Source organism: Agrilus planipennis, unplaced genomic scaffold (assembly GCF_000699045.2).
Source record: "Agrilus planipennis isolate EAB-ADULT unplaced genomic scaffold, Apla_2.0 scaffold79, whole genome shotgun sequence".
Classification (NCBI taxonomy): Eukaryota; Metazoa; Arthropoda; class Insecta; order Coleoptera; family Buprestidae; genus Agrilus; species Agrilus planipennis.
The window spans coordinates 1,194,889-1,217,447 of record NW_020442428.1 but is presented as its reverse complement, the minus strand read 5'-3'; the positions used below and the strand labels follow the sequence as shown (position 1 = coordinate 1,217,447).

Below are 22,559 nucleotides of genomic sequence, written 5' to 3'. Positions count from 1 at the left end.
AAGAAATCATATCCGGCTATAGTAACCCAAATGATTAATAATAACATTTTCGCTCATTTTTCTGACCCTTCTTATATATGTTATTGATATTACAATTCATCGATCTTTTTCATTTTTTTTGTTAATAAATATACACAATTTGTAGTTTTTCTCTCTTTTAAACTATATAAATAACTAACCAAAATAGAAAGTTGTTTATTTTCTTAGACTATGCTTTGTATGACGCCCACTTGGTATGACGTGTTTGTCATTTCCCTTCGACATCATTATAAGCGGATTCTTAAAACATAACCTAATAGAGCTGACGGTGATATAGTTGAAACTATTTTTTAGGTGTGTTCGGTGTTACAAAGACATCTTCTAGTTTATGTTTATCTTTAGTATAATTCTTAGATTTTATTGCTTTATTCAAGGGCACAACAACGTTACAATTTGACTGGGTGCTCCAAAATGACTAAAAAAGAAAAGGTCACCAATGCATTGTATTGGGAAAATCGAAAAATTGAGTTCGGCTGAGTTGAGTTCGGTTCATAATACTATAAATTACTAAAAAAATAAAAGGTCATTTCTAAGAGATTGAACCGAATCAACTTAGGTTATTACCTGAATCGACTGGAATTGAGTGGGTGCCCGGGCATCCGGGGACCCCCCCTTGTTGCGCCCCTGGTTTTATTCATCTCCGACAATATGTACCCATTTGTATATTTTGTAAATAGATGTTGTTTCTTAGTCGTAAATGCAAATTCTTGCGACCAGCTAAACTACTTTTATTATCTAGCTTTCTCAAACATCAAATTTCCCGGAGGCTTGGTACCTGAATTGGTAACTTTAGAACCAGATGTACTTTCAGGTATCAATCACTTCTACTTTTTCTATCGTTATTGTGGGGGTTGAAATAAATTATCGGAATAAATTATAAATACCAACCAAAGGCCGTTGTGTTTAGTTAATATATAAACAAAAAAAATCAGCATTGATCTTATTTTTTGAGACTTTAAATGCTCTTTGACTTCTAAAATTCCCAGCCCTTTCATAGTCTCAGTCCACCCCTGGCAGGGTGGTATACACGAGCGCATGGTTTTTTTAAGATTTCAGCTTTTCCAGACCAAGTTCCTTAAAATATCCGATCGTGTGTAAAAGTAAACCAGACGGACCTGTTCTGTTTTCGGTCCGTAGTACCTACAGTAGGAATAAACCGATGTACTCGATCCTATGGACCTGATTCGATGTTTACCGACTACTGGCTGACTTAATCCTTTTCATATTCGTTGAATCATCACACTCGTAAGTTCATCATCATCATAAAGTCGTCAGTCCTAAGACTGGTTAAGAAACGCATCTCCACTCCTTCCTATCCTGACCTAATTTTCGCATTTCCTTAAAACTAGAACATCCCATAGATCTTTTAAACCTATTCAAGGATTACGGATCTAACAATTCAGAAACCATCGTTCAAAACCCGATGGATTTCTATATCACACACTGAGAGATTTGTTCTACGAACGGACCCAGTCCGACAATAATAACAAACTTCTCATATTTTCCTTAGTTGGCATAATAAAGGACTTATGTCCTGCGCGAACAACGAGATCTAATTCATTAGATCAGATGTTCCAAAACTTCCCCTCGTGTATGCCTACCTGAAGTAATTTTCGCTGTCACGACAAGATCAGAGACGAATCGGAAGAAGCATTTCATTTAATAAGACACTGCAAACACGATAAAGATCGGATCGAATTAACGGATGCAAGTACATAACTCTTTCCAAACATGGACTTCTGGAATCTGCTGTCATATAAGTGAGGACGCACCTTTTTCCCTATTACTGTCAATATACAGATGCATCCAAGAGGTTGCATCCGACGCCGACGCTTTCGTCTTCACATTATGAAACTACAGTATTCTCTCTTCACTTGAAGTTGACATTTTTAATAAATGTATTTCATACGGATTGAAGCACTGCATTTGGCTAATCAATCAACTTCGTTTTAATGGACTTATGCGATACGATTCGATTGGGATCAATCAGTTTCAATACACTCCTAATCGCCTGACCACAGTTTGCTCGGTGTCGCGGGCAAGCGGCTAAAAAAGTTTGCAGCTAAAAAACCATCGGCATTATTTTCTTTTTTGTTTTTGCCGATACTCCTACTACTACATAATAATTAATCCCAATACATGAAAACCGGGATGTTTACCTTTCACTAGCCGATATCACACACATGGCTGTTAATTTTGGTTATGAAATCTAACAAAATTTTCACGAAGCGCTATGCAAATAAAGTGTATTCACTGCTGTTATTTTTAAATTTTCATTGACGTCAGTTTTTATTTACTATCCCGTAACTACATTTGCTATTGTCAAGATGTAAGTAAAAGCAATTGTTCAGCAAAAGAAAAAAATTAAATTATATCAAAAAAAAGAACAACGTAGCAGAGCGTGGTTTCGATCCACGGACCTCTGGGTTATGGGCCCAGCACGCTTCCACTGCGCCACTCTGCTCTTGCGTCACACATGTTGAGGACGGAAGAATACAGATTTTTAATAAATGTGTTGATATTAGTCGTCTAATAAGTAAATATCACTATTAGTTACCGATTTAGACATAAGTACACATTCATATGGACACTTATTACTTCCATATCTACCGACTATATACTGCATGTATTTATAAAGGAGAACTGAATTCCTGCATATACCATGTATTGTAGGTATATATGTAACAAATTACCTAATATGCGTAAATATTTTATTAATATATTATTATTTATATGCGACTATTTATCGAAAAGAAGTTTTCCTTTATTGATCGTATATACGAGGCACAAACCAAAAGTTTTATAACATCAATATCGCTTTCAAAGTAGCATGAGGCTAGGCCAAAATATCTAGGGAGCACTGTTCAAAAGGTGTTCAAGCATTTCTATGTGAATGCGCCCAAAACAGCAAAGCGAAAGCTCCGTCGATATGATGTCTATTACAGACGTACAGAATTCCCGGCTTCGATCCGGTACCCGACGAATCCGGCACTTTTCCTAGAATCCAGACGGATACCGGATAATGACCCAGAGTACCCGACAGTGCCGAGTAATTCTACCAGAGAAAAAATAAATGACAAACACCGACAACAAGAATACCAGAAAACCATTAATTTCCTTTCATCAGTTTCAACTCAATCCTTCTGTTTAAAATCCGTCAACTAAGAATTAAAATTGTATTGCTTTAGTGTTTAAACGCCTTTTTGAACAAGACTTAATGTAGTTTGGGACGTTGATGAAGAAAGTACTACTTAATGGACAGCCCACCACAACGAAGACATGAACCATTTACCGTGTGGCTTTGTCAATAAAAATATTTTATACATAAGTGAATGTAGAAAATTAAATAGGTACTATAAAAAAGTGTTTATTTGAAAAAGGTATTTTGAAAATGTGTATTTTGTATTTAGCATTTAAAATACAAAAGGGAAGTCTATTTTGTATTTACTTTTAAAATAACGAATCAAAAAAGTATTTTCATTTTGCATTTAAATACTTTTAAAAACCATTTTGCACATCTTTATGTATAACTGACAACTAGTTGTATTACACTAAATGGAAAAATGCCAAATATAGAGTACAGGAACTGGATGATTTCTGTATCCAAAGTAGTCTCCTTTGATTAAGTCTAAGAACAATACTATATCCATTTCATGAACTACACAAAAAAATTGTTCAGATAGTGAAATAAAATATTTTTACACTATAAGAAAATAAATAAAAGTAAAAATAAAATACTGGTATGCAAGGGAAGAAAAAGTAGGGATAGAGCGAATATAAAGATATGAGACGAAAAATTAGAAGAAGTGGCTGATTTTAGATACCTAGGAAGTCAGATAAGTCAGGATGGAAGGAGTAGTAGGGATATAAAGCAGAGGATAGCGCAGGGTCGTGTCGCCTTTAATAAAAAGAAGTCACTTCTATGCTCGCGAACGGTTAATTTAGAAATTCGAAAAAGGTTGTTAAAGGTGTATGTTTGGAGCACGGCGTTGTACGGGTGCGAAACATGGACAGTGGGAGCGGCGGAAAAGAAAAGGTTAGAAGCGTTCGAAATGTGGTGTTATAGGCGGATGATGAGGATATCGTGGGTAGAAAAGGTTAGAAATGAAGAGGTATTGGAAAGAATAGGAGAACAGAGGACTCTATGGAAGTCAATAAAAAATAGGCGAGATAGGTTGGTAGGACACCTTCTCAGGCATGAAGGTCTAGTCAGAGACATATTAGAGGCAGAAACAGGAGTTAGGAGGGGTAGAGGTAGACCTAGATTAGATTACTGTTCGCAAATAGTTAAGGATGTGAGCTGTTCTAGTTTTAGGGAAATACGAAGATAAGCTCAGGATAGGAAAGAGTGGAGGTACGTGTCCAACCAGTCTTAGGACTGACGACCTTATAATGATGATGATGATGATCTGATGGTTCCATTTCACCAACTGGACATCCGGCTCAAGAAATAGACAATTATGCCAAGTGGATTACAAATGTGACAGAACCATTGGGATAAGGGTATAACGAGTACAAACTTGAATCAGAATGGAGTTGCCAACACCGATGCTTGGTCTCTAGTTAGAAGACTTTCTCAAGGTAGATTTTCAACGTCCCAAGGTCTTAATTACAAACTTGTGCGGTGTATAACTTTGGCATATGATGTTCAAAATTAGTGACACTAATTAAAAACAAAAACACACACGTACTAGTTTGTAATTAAGACATTAGAATTTTAATAGCCAAACTTAAATAGCGTTTTATCAAGAGGCGAAACGTCGGTGTTGGCTTTGAAACAACAAATTATTTATTACCCCATTCTGATTCAGATTTTTACTAACTATAAGGCAAAAAAATATACTATACCTTGTGACACTCTGTACAATAATATTAACCGTTTCAATGCAAATGATGAACCCACATGTATTCATGCCGGGAACTCGTGGCTTATATGGTAGGTAATAAGTAGCATTTTATTTCTAACCGTAAGCCTCGTACATAATAAAGCAGTCTAGCTATTAAGCAACAACAATTAAGTAAAATATCAGCTGCTTTTTCTTGTCTATTTACTTAAAACGAATAAAAACAGCCACAACGATGAAAATCTGCCACGTTCTCAAAATAACTGTACCTACACATTTGTTACTATGGTTGTTTAAAAAGAAGATTTTATCATGCCGATGTTGGCCAAAAGCAGAAGTTACAGATACAGATTTACCTAAAACATTTGCATTGTTTCAAAAGCTAATTGCATATCAATTTAGGGTTATCGTAAAGAAGTGAATTAGTTACGTTGTGGATTATATATATTAAGATAACCTCACCCCAATAGATTAAAAGTATTTTAATAGTTGTCATGAATAAATTAATGATTATTATATTATTACGTTTACTTCTTAATCACCTAATTAATCAAAGAAACTAATATAATATGCATATTGCCTAGGCACAACTTAAGTAGCGATTTATTTAAACTGATTAAGGTATAGGTTCTCATACAAACCAGCTTTTCTCTTTTTCCGATTGGATGTAAGAAACCAGAGGTAATTCAGAATATCATTGGCCATGGATTGCAACAGTGGCAAAATTCTAAACGTTCATTTATTTCTACATTTGTACCGTTTAAGAAAATTGGTTAACAAATCAGTCAAATGTTTTGGAAATGTACAACACAAATGCAATAAGATTTGCCTTTCGGGCATCTCACGGCACATGACAATTTAAAATATTTCTAGTAGGTACCTAGAATTCTTGTTTTGTAACATATTTCAGATGTGACTATATGCATCAATGTCAAGTCTTTCCAATGGTTTAAACTTAGGTATTTTAACGAAGTTAAGGGGACTCAAAATATCATCTATTTCCGCTATATCGAACAAAATTCATATTTTCAAAGGTCCTTTTGGCATAAGTACTTGTATATGTCCAGAGCACGGATCTATACGGGGTGCGAAACGCGATTGAAAAGAAAAACAAGCGTTCAAAATGTGGTGTTATACGCGAATGGTTAGGATTCCGTGGATAGAGAAGGTTAGAAATGAGAAGGTATTAGGAAGAGTAAGAGAACTATGAATGTCAATAAGAAATAGGCGAGATAGGTTGGTAGGACACCTTCTCAGGGATGAAGGGCTAGTAAGAAACATACTGAAAGCAAAAATAGGAATTAAGTGGAGTAGAGGTAGATCTAACATACATATATTAGATTAGTGTTCACAAATAGTTCAGGTTCTAGGATGTTCTAATTTTAGAGAAGGTGGAGGAATTTGAAGGTGCGTGTCCAACTAGTCTTACCACTGATTACCTTATGATTATGATGATAATAATAATGATAGTACATGTATCTAATACATTTTATATTTCGGAAACTACTATAAGTAATAACCCTTATCGATAATTTTGTAGAAAATTAAACTAAATTCAAATATACAATTGAACGTTTTTGAGAATATGTACCCAACCGATGAGCCGATGCAGTTACCTATATTAAGGATGTGTGGGAGGTATGTCAAAATGCTACCAGACAAATAAAAATTTGGAAGAACGTTCCTCATTCAATTCTAAAACTCCTGTAAAAATTACAAATCGATTCACTGAACCGTTAAAAAGTTATTGAAATTTTAAAAAATTGTCATTTTACACGTCATTTTATGGAAGTTCGTTAACCGAACAGATTAAATTTATTTTTATTAACAGAAAAAAAGCTACCAGAAATTTCAAACTTTTATAATAAGAAACTTGAATTCTGGAGGGTCACTTTAGCGTAATGTTATTCAAATTCACTAAATGGTTATCGAGGAAAAAATGAAAAATTAGCTGAAAATCTCGTTTTTACTTGATAATATAATGATAATATTTATAATTGTCTGAAATAAATGCTATTTTAAGGTTTTAATTATTATTGAAACATATTAAAAAGTTTTACCCTCATTAATAGAGATTGAAACTAAATATTTTTTTGTTTCGAAGTTGAAATCAAGGCATATTCACTGCCAAGTCAGTTAAAAAGTTTCCATATTATTCGTTATTTCTTATTTTATTCAAAGTTTTTGGTCAAATTCCAAATTTTCTCTCAAACCGTATACTTTTTTTTAGTATAAATAGTATTTATTTACCTCATGATATGGTGCAAAACCTAATTAATCACGAATTTCTAATTTTATGTACTCTTGTCTTCGATTGTACCTCCCAAGCATCTTCAATATCCAACGACTTTTAGATATTCTCGTAAAAGTCAAGGGTAGGCAATTTTTAATATTGGATTTAATGTATCTACTGATAAAAAGTCAAAATCTCTAATGAAAACTTTTCAGCATTTTTCAAAAAACGCAGATTATATTCAAAAGATAACTATACATGTTTTCAATGAAAAATAACACGTTTGATTGCAATAATGATACACAGAAATATTCAATGAATTTTCCGTAATTTCTAATTATCTACATTACTTCTAAAAAACGAATAAACTGAAATAATCTAAATATTTCGATCGAAAGTAAATATAAAAAACCTACCAAATATCAATCACATCGCTTTTCCAAATTTTTTTTGTCTTAAATAACACATAAAATCAGTTTTTTTTGTTGTGACCTACCAGAGAATAATAATAAAAAATGGTTGCGTTACCGTTATCAGAACTTTATTGATTCCTTTATAATTAAGTAGTTTATCAGCTATTGAACGGTGAAAAATTCAGTTCAGTAGTTCTTCGAGATTACCTCCAACAAACAAATGAAATTTTAATTTCACAATCTTCTAGACAGTTAACTACAAAGGAAAAAGTCATTGGACTGCCAACAGAAGCGATTATTCATTTCATAACAATACAAGATTTTTTTTTGTTTAGTTCCAATTATGATTTATCTGTTTTAAATTACATTTGAGTACAACCTATTTTTTTATTTAATAGCAATACTGCATTTATACCAGTTTTATCTACTTTATTTAAAATGATTGATTTGAAATGAAACTGCTTATCCATATTTGTTATTTAGGTCAAGATAATTTAAAATATTTTTCCAATTGAACTGAAACTATTTTCTATGCGACACTATAAATTCCGCAAAGTTGCTCAATTAAAAAGTAGACCCATAACTGCAGAGCAGTTATTTAAAATACAGACTGATGTCTATACAAAACCATTAATGACTTAAATAATTTAACAACTTTTATCATAAAAATAACCTCGTTTCTACCTCACTAAAAATGTCTTCATTCCAACTATTACTTAAAAATCATACTTACACGATGATTAATAATAATCCTTTTTTAAAACAAACCACAATAAATACCTAATAAAAGTCGGTAGTCATTATCACTAAGTAAGACGATGCCAAACGAATACGATTATGTATGAAACAGATAAAAATATGAACGAAACAATTTCAATCACATTTAATCGCCGTATTAGACGCGCTGTTTTTGTCGAAACGACTCATTAAACTAAATCAGAGCTTGCTTCGATTCGAAACTTCGTATGAGACTGTTGAAAGAATTTGCGATCGATGTATGACCATCATGAAATCAAGATGCCGAAGTAGCGAGGTGGTAGCAGCTAAAGCTCATACTTATGTACATATACAATATTTATACTTATTTCACGTACAAGTAAATGTACACATGTCCCTATATACTACCATTTTTAATTAATGGTCTATGTCATACGTGTTATGAGGTAACCAGTTCTATTCCTTTTTTTTTTTGTTATTTGAATTAACAAATGCATAATGCATTTTATAAGCCCCGCAAAACGACTATGAACTTGACTCTGTATTAAAATTATTACGAAGTGCTGGAGTGCTACATTTAAATAAATTAAGTAAACTGTTCAAACATGGGATTCTTATACAGATAAGGCAAAATGTTTAGCGGACATACAAATTACTGTTCGTTTCAAGAAGTTAGAGATATGCCCCTTCCCTTTATTAGGATGCGCCGTAGCATAATTCCAAATTCAATCATATTTGTCTGCGGAGCTCATTTCTCCACCGATCATCGAGCGAGAACTAGACAAAAGTGTACAGTACCATTTGCAAAATTATTTAAACTGCCTCGTTAAAATTTAAGAATATGCTGTAGTTAAAAGCATATTTAGTCAAAAATAATAACAAGTGAATTAACTTAACGTTCTACACACCTTTTGCTTTGTTTCCTATTGTTAACTTATATACATTTTTGTTTTATGAAATTGCTTAACATTTTCGTCTAGTACTGTACAGTTCTAGCCGATCTCCCAAGACCGCCCATCGAGAGCTCTGTTCGTTCAAGCTTGTTCAAGTGTATATTCTTTTTATCTTCGCGCATATTTCTTCAAGGTCACAATTCTAACAAATTGAAACAAACTGTACATAATTCTTTGTTGGCATTTATTCTTTTAACGTTTCACGAGCGAAAATGTATAATTTGGTAAACGTGTGAAATATATTTTTTTCAACATGTCTATGTATCTGAAAATATATCCTGCTTCCCTGAAAACTACTCCAAACTAACCGAACTCTCAAAATCTCCTGAAGAAAGCGTAAAACCCTTGGATTTACCCATATTACTTTCTTATGGTACTTGTACGAATTTCCTTATATCTTGTCATATTTTTCAAGAGTCAACGCCGCATGTAATAAAGTATCCCTACGTTCGATTCTCAATTCTATATACCAGAAGTGATGTTACTAGAATATTGAACCACTGGTAAAATATAGGACGAAATGCATGAGTGTGCAAAAGAGAATACTGAGGAAAAATATGCGAAAGAGGGTGTTCAACAAAAATATGCGAGAAAGAAGGTTGAACAAGGATATGCAAGAATATGCAAAAGAGGTTGTTGAATAGAAATATGTGAAAGAGGATGCTGAACAGAAATATGCGAAAGAGGATGCTAAATAAACATATGAGAAAGAGGGCGTTTAAAAAGAATATGAGAATCAGAATGTTAATGAGGAATATGCGAAAGGGAAACCTGAACAAGGATATATGAATGCGAATGCTGAACAGAAGTATGCGAAAGAGGATGCTGAACAAACGTATGAAAAACAAGGTGTTTAAAAAGAATGAAAAACAGAATGCTGAAGAGGGATATCTTCAGCAACCTGTTTCGTATATCATTGTTGAACGCCCTCATTCCCATATGTTTGTTAAGCATCCTCTGTGGCATATCCTTGTTCAGCATCCTCTTTCGCATATTATTATTCAGTATCCTCTTTCACAAATTCTTGTTGAACACATGTCCTATATTCTTATTCAGCGTCCTTTTTCGCATATTCTTCTTCAGCATTCTCTTTCCCATATGCTTGTTCAGCATCTTCTTTCGCATATCCTTGTTCAGTCTTCTCTTTTGCATATCTTTGTTCGGCAACCTTTATGGCATATCTTTGTTCAGCATACTCATTCGCACAGTCTTGTTCAGCAACCTCTTTCGCATATTCTTGTTCAGCTCCCTCTTTCGCACATTCCTCTTCAGCATTCTGATTCATATATTCATATTCTTTTTATTTTCACCAGAGAAATCCGAAAGCATACAGATTACAAGCGATGAGCCAAATCAAAATTCAATTTTCATATGAAGAAGGGTATTAGTAGTCGTTAATCTCGATCATTAAAGCAGTGGCAAGTTAAAAATTGAACATAGGGATATTCAATCTAATACGTATACTCAACTTTTGAAAAATTGAACGTCGAATAAGAAAATTTGTACTTTCAAATACTGTACCTTTTCGTATATAAATAGTAAAATAATACTAGTTCAATGAACGCAATTTAAAGCTTTTAGTGGGTGTTACCTTTTGTTCAAAAGATTTTGACGGTTCGGTTAGATCAGGACAGTTCTATAATCGGTGAACGTTTTCCTCAACCTGTATAGTCTCAGCAGCAGTGGTCAAGCGTCAACTATCGACTATCACAAAAACGGAAAAATACCATCAAACCGTTGTCTTTAGAACTCCCATTAAGTGGGACAATTTAATACGAATGTCAAATTTTTGCGAGATCGAAATCAGATTCTAAATTTATTACTCATTCGAACATTGGTCGCTTCCTTCATAACATCTCTTTAACAAGAGGTGGTCTCAACTTTACTACCGAAAAGAAAAGTTTACTGTTCAAGTATTGCATATTATTTATTTGCTAATTGACATGTAGGACAATATAATTGTGCAATTTATAGGTATGTAGGTAGTCCATTTAAACTGGAATTAAGCACCAAGAACGTTGATTATCAATGCATAATATGTACCTACACGCAGAAGCAAACAAGTAGATTTTATTAAAGCATAAAATGCGTAATCTTCGATGATATGCAATAATTATTTTTGGGTTTGAGACAATGAATACTATATTTATTCGCATTTTTAATAAAACCAAATTTAAAAACAACTAATTACAGTAACGGTTAGTTTGTATCATTAAATATGTATAAAAATCATCATCATTAGGTCGTCAGTCCTAAGACTGACTGGACACGCATCTTTACTCTTTCCTACTCAGAGCTAATCTTCGTATTTCCCTAAAACTAGAACAACCCACATCATTAACTATTTGTGAATAGTAATCTAATCTAGGTCTACCTCTACCCCTACTAATTCTCGTTTCTGTCTCTAATATTTCTCTAATTAGACCTTCATGCCTGAGAAGGTGTACTACTAACCTATCTCGCCTATTTCTTATTGACTTCAATAGAGTCCTCTGTTCTCCAATTCTTTCTAATACCTCTTCATTTCTAATCTTCTCTCTCCGCGATATCCTCATTATTCGCCTGTAACACCACATTTCGAACGCTTCTGACCTTTTCTTTTAACAACCTTTTTCGAATTTCTAAATTAACTGTTCGCGAGCGTAGAACTTACTTCTTTTTATTGAAGCCGACTCGACCCTACGCTATCCTCTGCTTTATATCCCTACTACTCCTTCCGTCCTGACTTATCTGACTTCCTAGATACCTTAAATCGGCCACTTCTTCTGATTTTTCGTCTCCTATCTTTCTATTGACTCTTTCCCTACTTTTCCTTCCCTTGCATACCAGTATGTTTGTTTTACTTTTATTTATTTTCATACAGTACTGTTTTTTCAGTACCGCATCCATTTTATTTAAAGCTATCTCTAACTCCTCCTTGATAGATGCTACTATTGCTGTCATCTGCAAATCTAAGCATACTAATTTTTTGCCCCTGTATATCTATCCCTACATTTGTACTTCTTTAATGATGTTGACCGCTTGACCGTTCAATGTATAGATTAAAAAGTAGTGATGACAGTGTGCATCCCTGTCCAAATATGTACCAAAGGTAATTTCTGAAAGCACAAAAATGCTCACGAAAAATACAGTTTAAAAGACGGAAAATGCCGCTAAGTAACCGTGAAAATGTATTAATAAAAAACTATTTAAATTTTAAATTCAGTTGGAGCGCCAACAAAGGTTTTAACTATGGATTATTATAAAATTTATTGACATTTCACCGTAAGTCAAATTTCGGCCAGACTACCTTAAGTCAAGAGTTATAAAACCACCAACCGATACAGCACGTACTTAATTAGTATTATCAACATGTTAACTATAATAGTTACTTTCTGTTTTAAGCTTATCTAAATGTTTATAACGCATCTGTAATAAATGCCACAATAAGCCTAGTTAGTGGGTTTGTGGATTTCCCATGGCTCCAGAGCGTTTTCTTTACATACATACGTAGGTACCTAATATATTATGTGTGTAGATTACATAATGCTTTGCTGTATTGAATACAATACTGAATAAAGTGACTATAACAATTTACGAGCCGACTATTTGCTTTGTTATCGTGAGCCTTTAGCAACGCCAACGTTGATTTGATGTCGCGCTTCATAGCGATCTCGGATAAAAATAGCTCGCCAATTGGAGAGGGCACTGGAATTTGACCTCACAGTACTTCATTCAACGCGTATCAATATTATAATACAAACCAAGAAATGTAATGGGTCACTACAATACAAACACAATTTTTATAATCGAACGGATTACAAGAAAAATATAATACAAACATACGCGTACACTTTAAAATTAATATTTGACACTATAATACATAATCGATAGATAAAGGCAATCACCGAACATACAAAGAATTCCCATATACCAGGGATGGCGAACCAATGGCACGCGTGCCATTAGTGGCACGCGACACAATATTTTGGGCACGTCACTAATGTTTCTATAACTGATTCTTTAATCAAGAAATTTTCAGCAAGATTTTCTCACTTCAAAGAATTATCGGAAATACTAATATGAAAGTTTATTATGTACCCTGATGTGACATTTGATAAAATAAATTGAAGAATCTGAAATGCAGCTGATTGATTTCCAGTCTAGTTCAATATGATTCAAGTTGTTGAAACAAGGAAAGAGTTAGAAATATTTGAAACAGAAAGACTGACGGGTAATACAAGTGAAAATGCTAATAAGAAAATTTTGGAAACATGGAATGCGATAACAGACACATTTAATTTTTTGAAAAAGCTGGCATATGATATTTTAATAATGTTTTAATCAACCTATGCCTGCGAGTCATCATTTTCAGAGATTAATAACATCAAAAACTAGCATTTACAAACCGTTTGGTAGATGACTCCAGTTCAGCATGCATTCTGCTAAAATTAAGATCTTACAACCCTAACATAAGTTATTTGATCTAATCTGCAAAAACAGAACACTAATTTTACTTTAATTTAAATTACACGTATAATTTAAACATTGCAAAATGTTCCTATTTTCTTGTAGAATTTTGAGTTGATATTATTTATTATCGTTATTTTCCCAATAATCACAGACAAAATTATTTAATGGCACGTCTATGACCTGATTAAACTTTTCGTTATAAAAATGGCACGATGGTACTTAAAGGTTCGCCATCCCTGCCCTATACCATTTGGCATTGTTCATAAGATGATGCTGTCAGTTAATGCTTAAAAATACGTTTGTAAATAAGGGGGAGGGATTGCTATTGCTTCGCGTGACGATATGAAAAGGGGTCTGAGGAAATGTTACGTTCACATTTCGTCAATTTTATTTGAACGATTTTTTTAACTTGGCAGTAATTAAAATTTTTCATTACGTTAAAAATATTTTCAATCATAAGAAATCGCTTATAGGTAGTGGCGGTTAATTCGCTTTTGTGACATAATATTTGTTAGAGTCGCTGAAAAGAAAAACAAAAAAAATAAAATACTTTATTTTTATGCTGAGCACTTTTTTTTAAACCTTTTGGTCGAGAAATACTTTATGTAAAGCCTGAAAAGGTGGCAACCCTATTCTCAACTGTGAATGACGAAGAGGGAGGGAGGGGTCCAAAAAAGATGAAATTCTGTGCAACGTATTTTATGAGACCTAAGAAAAGATCCCTATCTTGGGCTCCGAACTCGCCACTAATGCATATTTTTTTGGTTTATTTTTTAATTAACTGATTTAGTTCACATTGTCTTAATGTTAGATCCTTCCAAGTCCAGAGAATATAAATATCTAAGTAAATACAGGCAGGGGGTACGTACTAGTTACAATAGTTTGACATACATTTTGAAGTCACAGCTAGTAGGTACGCGGGTTGATTCCTAATGAGGGACACGAGTCGAAAGTCAAAGATAATAAAAGTAGGAACAACGTCAAAAAAAGTTGTATTTGTCAAATCAAAATAAACTTAATAGAAACATACATAAAAAAGGTAAGGACAAAAGTATTCTAACAATGTACAAAAATGCAAAAAATTAATAATTCACGCTGCTTAATTACTGCTAGTAATCGTCATGGCATCGATTTCACCAACTTATGAGTAAAAAGGTTTAAATTTTTGTCATTTCTGTTGAAGTAACTGCCATTTATAGGTGATTTTTGCTAGTTATATGGTGCCCCCGAATACGTGTGTCCAACTTCTACTAGACATGTTCAATTTGAGTTTAAGCCTAAAGACTGTGGTGATGTGAACAAGACCTAGTGGCACGACCTAGCCTACAAATTTAGATCATTATTTAGCATTCGGGAGAACACCGGATCGATTTTGGGCCGGTCTACCATTGTCAAATGTTTTCTGTGGTTTCCTTGGATCGCGTAGGCAAATACTAGGGCAGAAATATTCCACAGATAATCTATCACTTTAACTGCCTCATCTTTCTCACTCCAACCACCACCCACCCTTTCCCACGAACCTAATAGGAGACTGAAGAGGATCTTCTGTTCTATCCTCCCGCGTAGTCTGGAAGGCCTGCCTGCCCGCCAACATTAATAGCCGGTGGGAAGTGGGAATGAAACATCCAAAAGAGTGTTTTAGTATCATTGTCATGTTGGAATAATAAGAAGTAGATTCTCTGCACAGTGTTTTACTTTCTATTTGAGTACCTATACCTAAATAGAACAGACTATCGTCTAAAATAATTCGAAGTGGTCTGTATTCTGTCGAAACTACCAGACGCGGATCGCGATTTCGATCTTTTTGGATCTCATCGGCGCGTCGCAGGCAGCTCCGACAAAACACAGACCAACTTTTACCTGCTGTCTTAACAGTGCGTTTTAGAAAATACTACAAATGGCGCAGTAAACGCCATCTGTAGCACGATCCTACATTTTAGGATTACGTATGCTCCAACAAGGTCCACTTGTGTGGATATCTACTTGCTGAAAACGAATCCCGGCGTAGCCAACCTCTATCCAACGACTATCGTCTATTTTACCTTGCTCCATGGATCCAGGACAGTGCCACGTATTCACCCCACACACATTTGACCATTACCCTTAAAATTTGATTTCATCACAAAGTAGTACGTGATTCCAGAAGTCATCGTCTTTAGTTAGAAACTGTTTTGCAAATCCTAACCGATTCCTTCTACTTGAGTAGGGTTTTCTTTTGGTTAAACCATTGTTGTATGGTTTTAGAATAGATCTGTTTATTACGGTGCTCTCGTAACATAATAGTGATTCCTATAGTTGTTGTTTTGGTATCTACTTTATTAATCATAGGAAGGATAATGCGTTGCTCGCACAGAGTATGTTTTCGGGGTCTATCAGAATGGATACTGTCAATGGGAATTTCGCCACTTTTGTGTCTTGCCTTTGTACGATACTGTGGATGGTGAAATAACTTCGCTTAACAATCTTGGCTATATTTTTAGTGGTTTTCTGTTCCCTTTATAATTGCAAAAATTAGTTTTCGCTCTGCTACTACTATAAAGGGTGAATTCAAATTACGCTCTTTGGTCGTCTGTATGAAGTACCATGTTATGTGTATTTATCTTAATCTGAACATTCTAAAACACTGTCCGAATACTTTTACCTGCTCCTACCGCGTCCTTCTTTCTTTATGGCCTTAATCATTACCGTACTTTCTTCCATTCTTGCGTATTTATTCACAATACTGTTTACATTCTTTTTGTTTTCAGAATGCATATGCCTCAACCTATTATTTTCGTTTTATCTTAATATAGGTTGCGTTCTTTAACAAAAACAAATGTCATCACATAGAAAACTGAACCCCCTTCCTGTCCAACTACTGACATACTGACAACATGTAAAACCTACTGCGATTTACGATAAGACACTTTTAAAACAATAACAAAAACTTTTTGCTTCCGTAGTTTAGGAGGAAATTAACATTTTCCTTAACTTATTTGTAGGTGAATATGTTATTGGCGTTGTAACATACCACTGCCCAATTATTCGCAACTCGTGGAAAACGGTTAACATTTTGCTCTAGCCATTATTATAAAATTACATCGTGCTTGGCGGTAGCATTCTAAAAATAGCTTAAAACGAGTGACGTGGATGACCTTGAAACTGCCGGTCTTTTCACTTTTTTTTCCTATTCGAGTCATGCGTGGGTAACAACTCTACTTATCGGTGTTTATTCCGCAAAATATCTACCTACCTACTACCAACAAAAAAGTTGCCCCATCAAATGTTCTAGTTTTTCTTATAAAAAGAACCTACCCTATGGCCTCTATACGTATACCAAGACACCCTGGATTTGCAAGTTTTTTATTTACTTTAGCTCTAATTTGCAATAAAAACGAAATACACACATACACCTTACCAATATTAAATTAATAAACGGATGTTAAAGGATGACATTACACCTATACCACTCCATGAGGATATGTTGATAAAGCATAATGGAAGTACGGTAACTTAGGAACCTATTATGTATTTATTTATACATATGTACTGAATAACAAACATGCCTTATTACTGTTACTTATTTATCAATAAAATTCTACCATACACATACCTATCTATGAACACGCCATAAATCTACATACCTACCACACATGAGTACTGCATGATTACATTCAAAAAGGCAATTCAATTAAAACTAGTGAACCTACTCATTATTACTTATTGTCTTTCCTTTCGAACATACGTTATACTTAAGCAACTGCTACTTAACTATAATAACAATAGTAAGTAGGTATTTACGACATAAATAAGTTATGGAGGAATTGTGTTATGGGAGGGGGGAGGTTGTCAAAACACGTTTTAAACTGATTCCATGACATACAATTAATATTCTAATTTAATTCACAATATTCAAATGTCTATGCGCTTAACGTCAAGCAGTTATAAGTTGTATTATTATTATTGATTGATATTCGATAAAATAAACAGGGGGGGGGCTATTAGCACGTGAAGGGGAGGCTAATTCAAAATGGGGAAGGTAATTATGTACGATAGTTCTCGATAACTAGTTATTAGTTGTTATTGATGTTACTCTTATTAACATAAATATTACCTACACGTAGGTACTCACTTTGAAATAAATAAACGTATTCCATTACATCCACCTGTATGCGTTAAAATGATGTAGGTAGTTATCCACTTTCACGAAGAAAAAAGTAAAATAGCGGAGGTATGCGACAAAAGTCGGCATACGTAAAAACTGCACCAGTGTACAGGTAATAAGTATTTATTACATTTTAAGGTTAAAACTGTTACTGGCAAACAAACAACAATCGAGCAATATAACGCCAACTCTGTTGCACTAACTTAAAACGAAAACAATCTGAGTCACGATCAACGAACAACATAACCGAGCAAAACAACACGTGTTCTTTATATCAACGAAACGCAACAACGGGAATTGTCATAAAAAGAATTCCTTCGGTATTTTGGGGAACAGATAAATGAAAACAACAACAAAACGATCACATTTTATCACATATTTACAACGCCACTCCGAAGAACACGAACGATACTGAATAATACAGTAAATTCTGGAACGAATAAATGATAATGGACAGCGGTTCAGTCGGTTCTAACGCGGACGATGTGACGCAAGGAACCAGCAACCAACCACGTCTAATGACCTATGAGCGACCATAGAAGACATGCGGCTACCCCCCACCAGCGATGCGCCGAGCACGTGTACGTTGTACAATCGCAGCAACAAGTGTCTTGTTAAAATTGTATGTGTGTGAGATGAGAAACATACAGTTAGTATCAAAAATAATAATTAATTACAATGCCAGTATAGTAACAATAATACTTATTCTCATATAAGGCGATCCAAAAATCTGGAGATGGCTGAATAAGTTCTGAATGACTGTTGATAGGAAAAAAAAATTGGGGGTGTTCCTAAATTAAAAGAGACGAAATGTTGATCTTCCTCAATGGAGAGGTCGCATCCCCACTCACTTTTGTATTTTAAATACCGATTCTACACCACACTTTTCATACATCGTTAAAAAGGGTATAAAAAAAAACAACCTTTTAGTCTCTTCCCGGGGATGAGCAACTCTTAGGGTTTACCTCCCGACTCGAGGAGGGGTTTTAGTCGGTAAGTAAAGTAGAAAGTAAAAAGATTTTACCTCCTCGAGAATAATAAACAAAAAAAAAGTTAGAAACCGCAGATCTTTATCTATTACCAAGATATTGTGCAAGATATTGCGCTCCCACCAAATGTTGTTCCAATTTTATTTTCAGAAAACTTTAAATATGATAATAAATAAATAAACAGTTTATCTTTCTGATTAGTAAGCATGTACATTATTTATTTGCAGATTTAATATTTGTTTTGTATATTCTACCGATCTAATAAAAAACAAGTAAATCATTTCATGTTGTTTGCTTGTTGCTTTCAGACTTACACACCTATATTATCTATCCGTAGTTACAATTTTTGTCAAACGATTTAATAAATTAAAAGGTTATTTTCATCAATGAGTTTTTTGGTTATTGATTACGATTAGCACCTACGTTGAAATGTAGAATTAAGGATAAGTAATCCGTTGAATAACTTCTATCTGCATTCTAATCTACAACTCACTATCAGTGGTGAATAATTAAATTCCAATTAATATTTTTTGTAACGTATACATACGTCTAGGTATGTACGTAAAAGTAGTCGAAGGTAATTCGGCATTATCAACCATCAAGACAAAAAAATGATAAAATGACTAAAGGTAGCACTGTACTACAGATGGCATTTGCTACGCTACTTGTAGTATTTTATGAAACCCTGCTTAGCCGAGGGAAGAAAGTGCTGCACTCCCTCCTCTTCGATTTTTAACTAACACTTCAGAGGTTTGACAGTTTTCCTCCTCAAGTACTCCCTTCTTCCCCTACACTCAACCCGTTTCCCAACTCAATCCTCTTCCCACTCCCAACCTTTCCATTTTCTTCCAGGGGATGAGCTACCTTCGGGTTTATCTCCCCATTCGAGGAAGGGTTTTAGTCGGTAAAAATCTGACACTACATCCCTTCAGGAGGTGTCTTTTGAAGATTTCCTCTCCTCGAGAATAATCTAAACAAAAACAAAACCTTTCCTCCCATCCAACAGGCCTTCACTCGAGTCTGGCACGAAGGTCTCATTTCCACACTTATCGCCCCCAAAACCCCACACATCCTTATCGGGGTTATTAGATCCTTTTTTTTCTGACAGAACCCTTCGTGTCCGCGTTGGCTCCAAGTTACCGCCCATTCTATTCAACCTCTTCTGTGCAGACATGCCGTCCCACCCTTCAATTCTCACTGCTCTTTACGCCGATGATATTGCCCTTATAAATTTCACCAAAACAATTCTACGTAGCTCCGCAAATATTAACAAATTTCTGCCCCTGTTCCTCAACTGGCATCGAAAATGGAAACTTGCTATTAACGAGACCAAATCGGAAGCAATCTTCTTCTCCCATAGGACCCGAAAGCCTTCCACCATCATTGTTAACAACCACCCCATCACATGGAGCAACTCAGTCACCTACCTTGGCGACGTCTTTGACAGAACACTGACATGTCGAAAACACATCCTAGCCACTCGTGTAAAGGCCTTTGGCGCCTTTTTCTCCTTAAAGCCTTTTTTCCAAAATAGCTTTATCTCCCATCAAACAAAAAATACGTGCCTTCAACACAATTATCAGAAGCATTTGCTCCATCGCAATTTCCATCTGGGGCTACACACATCCCCTCCGCCTTCAAATTCTTCGAGGCGCTTACATGCGGATTCTTCGCTCCGCACTCAACTACCCATGGTTCATTAGAAACAACCAAATTCTGAAACAAACTTATCTACCTTCTCTCCCCGATGGTTCTACCAGATTCTCAGGGTCTCAATGCCAGATTACGCAAACCCATCTATCTCGACACTTTGCGACTTCGTTCCTAAGCCAAACCACCGTTTCAGAAGGCCTGCCACCTTCTCTCCTGAGCTGTTCACCTTTGCTCAATCTTGGTTTCGCTTTTTAGGGCGGGTGGTGGTGGCTCTTTGTAGTGGGATACCATTCCTCCCCCAAAACACTCCTCTTCTCCACTTATGGCTCTCTCCTTTCCCAGCCTTCCCAACGAACCTTCCCTTGGAATGTACAATCTTCTGGTTGATTGCCCTACTCAAGGAGGGGTTTTAGTCGGAAGGCGCTTCGGCGAATCCGACACTACTCCCCTTCAGGGGTGTCTTTTGAAGATTTCCCCTCCTCGAGGTAAAACTAAAAAAAAATCATTCCCTCCCGGCCGAAAAGTAAAGAGAACTCTTGTTAGGAGTATAATACCTTCTCCCCCAGGCCCGCATATAATTTTTGCCGATACCTTTATTCCGAAAATACGACTTTTCTTGACATCAGGGACGAAAAGCCACGATCCTATGCGCAAACGATGTCCTTTCCTTAATCAACAGTGCATGAATGCGTATATCTACGTTATGGGGAGTTTCCTTATAAAGCGTTTCGTTTTAGAGAGATTACTGTATATTCAACATTGTAGGTAATTGTTTATGTTTTATTTAAAAGCATTTTGTTTTCTACCACTTGACAGCATCTATAGGCAAAGTACCACAATATCTACCTATTATTGGCCGATTATTTTGCCAATAACTTACGGGTTTAAGTTTCGCTTAAATTTTTTTAAGGATTAACCTGAAGACGAACCTTCTTTCGATTTGTAATATTAGAGCCGTTTACATAAGAAATACAGGGTTAAGTGAGTTGAATGCGCTTATACGTTCCAAGTCCAAGCAATAAATTCAATTGACTCCAGCAACATTTGATTTTAATCTGAATGTTTTCTATGATTCGTATACATATATGTGTATAATCCTAACGACTTAAACCATTTGCATAATTATATGTATAGGCGAGAACGAAAACAACTTAGGAAATACAAAATAAATAAGAAAATTGTTGGACAATTTACAGTGAAGCAGATGTAAAAATTGTGTTCGTTTTATTTAAGGAACAGAAGGTCGTCCATAGATCAACATATGATAATATCTAAATAAACTCAAATCTCCGAAACTGTAAATGCTGGAATATGAAACATAAAACAAGGTGTTAAGAGACCAAAATTATATATAATTCTTGATTAAATTCATTTGTTTGCTAAGGTCATTTCACAGGAAAAATTAAAACATTTATGACTAAACACTTGGCTCATAACGAATTAGCTGTAACCCGTCCAAATTTGGGCAGTACCTTTGTCGTTAGTGCATAGCACTTGAAGTCGCTACCATCAAAAAACCCAACCTAAGTTCTTATTGGCGTGAAATCCCTTTTTAGAATAGTACTTTGAATACCCGTTTCATAGTGGGCGGGTGATACCTTTTTATAATGAATAGTTTTGGGCTGTAATTAAATCGATAGATCAATCTTTAATCCTCATCCCATTAGAGGTACAGTTTCATAAAATTCGGTCTTAATTCGGTTTTGAAATCAAAGCGGTGTGGTGTTAAAAATTATTTATTTATTAAAAAAACTATAGTCGACGTTTCGCCCAGGTTTTTATAGTTAAAATGACAGATTTAAATCTATGCTTTGATTTCAAAATTGAACTAAAGGATAGGACACGAGAAGTGGCTTATTTTAAGGTATCTAGGAAGTCAGATAAGTAAGAACGGAAGGAGTAGTAGGGATATAAGGCAGAGAATAGCGCAGGGTCGAGTCGCCTTCAATAAAAAGAAGTCACTTCTATGCTTGCGAACGATTAATTTAGAAATTCGAAAAAGATTGATTAAGGTGTATTATTATAGCGCGGCGGTGTATGGGTGCGAAAAAGAAACGGTTAGAAGCGTTCGAAATGAGGTGTTACAGGCGAATGATGAGGATACCGTGGATAGAGAAGGTTA

The 22,559-nt window shown here is 34.9% G+C and overlaps 1 protein-coding gene and 1 non-coding gene across 3 annotated transcripts in view; both read right to left on the bottom strand.

Moving 5' to 3' along the window:
* LOC108734638 (cGMP-dependent protein kinase, isozyme 2 forms cD4/T1/T3A/T3B-like) overlaps positions 1 to 22,559 on the bottom strand; it is a 33,857-nt gene that overhangs the window by 9,985 nt on the left and 1,313 nt on the right. The window contains exon 1 of one of the 2 annotated variants that reach the window (XM_018466273.2): positions 17,763 to 18,324. The exons of the other annotated variant lie outside the window; for it this stretch is intronic. The gene's annotated coding sequence lies outside the window, so the exon portion shown is untranslated. Of the gene's footprint in view, positions 1 to 17,762; positions 18,325 to 22,559 lie in introns of those variants that run through there. 2 annotated transcript variants of the gene reach the window in all.
* On the bottom strand, positions 2,432 to 2,503 carry Trnam-cau. Its single transcript has one exon. It is a non-coding gene; the product is annotated as a tRNA-Met (tRNA).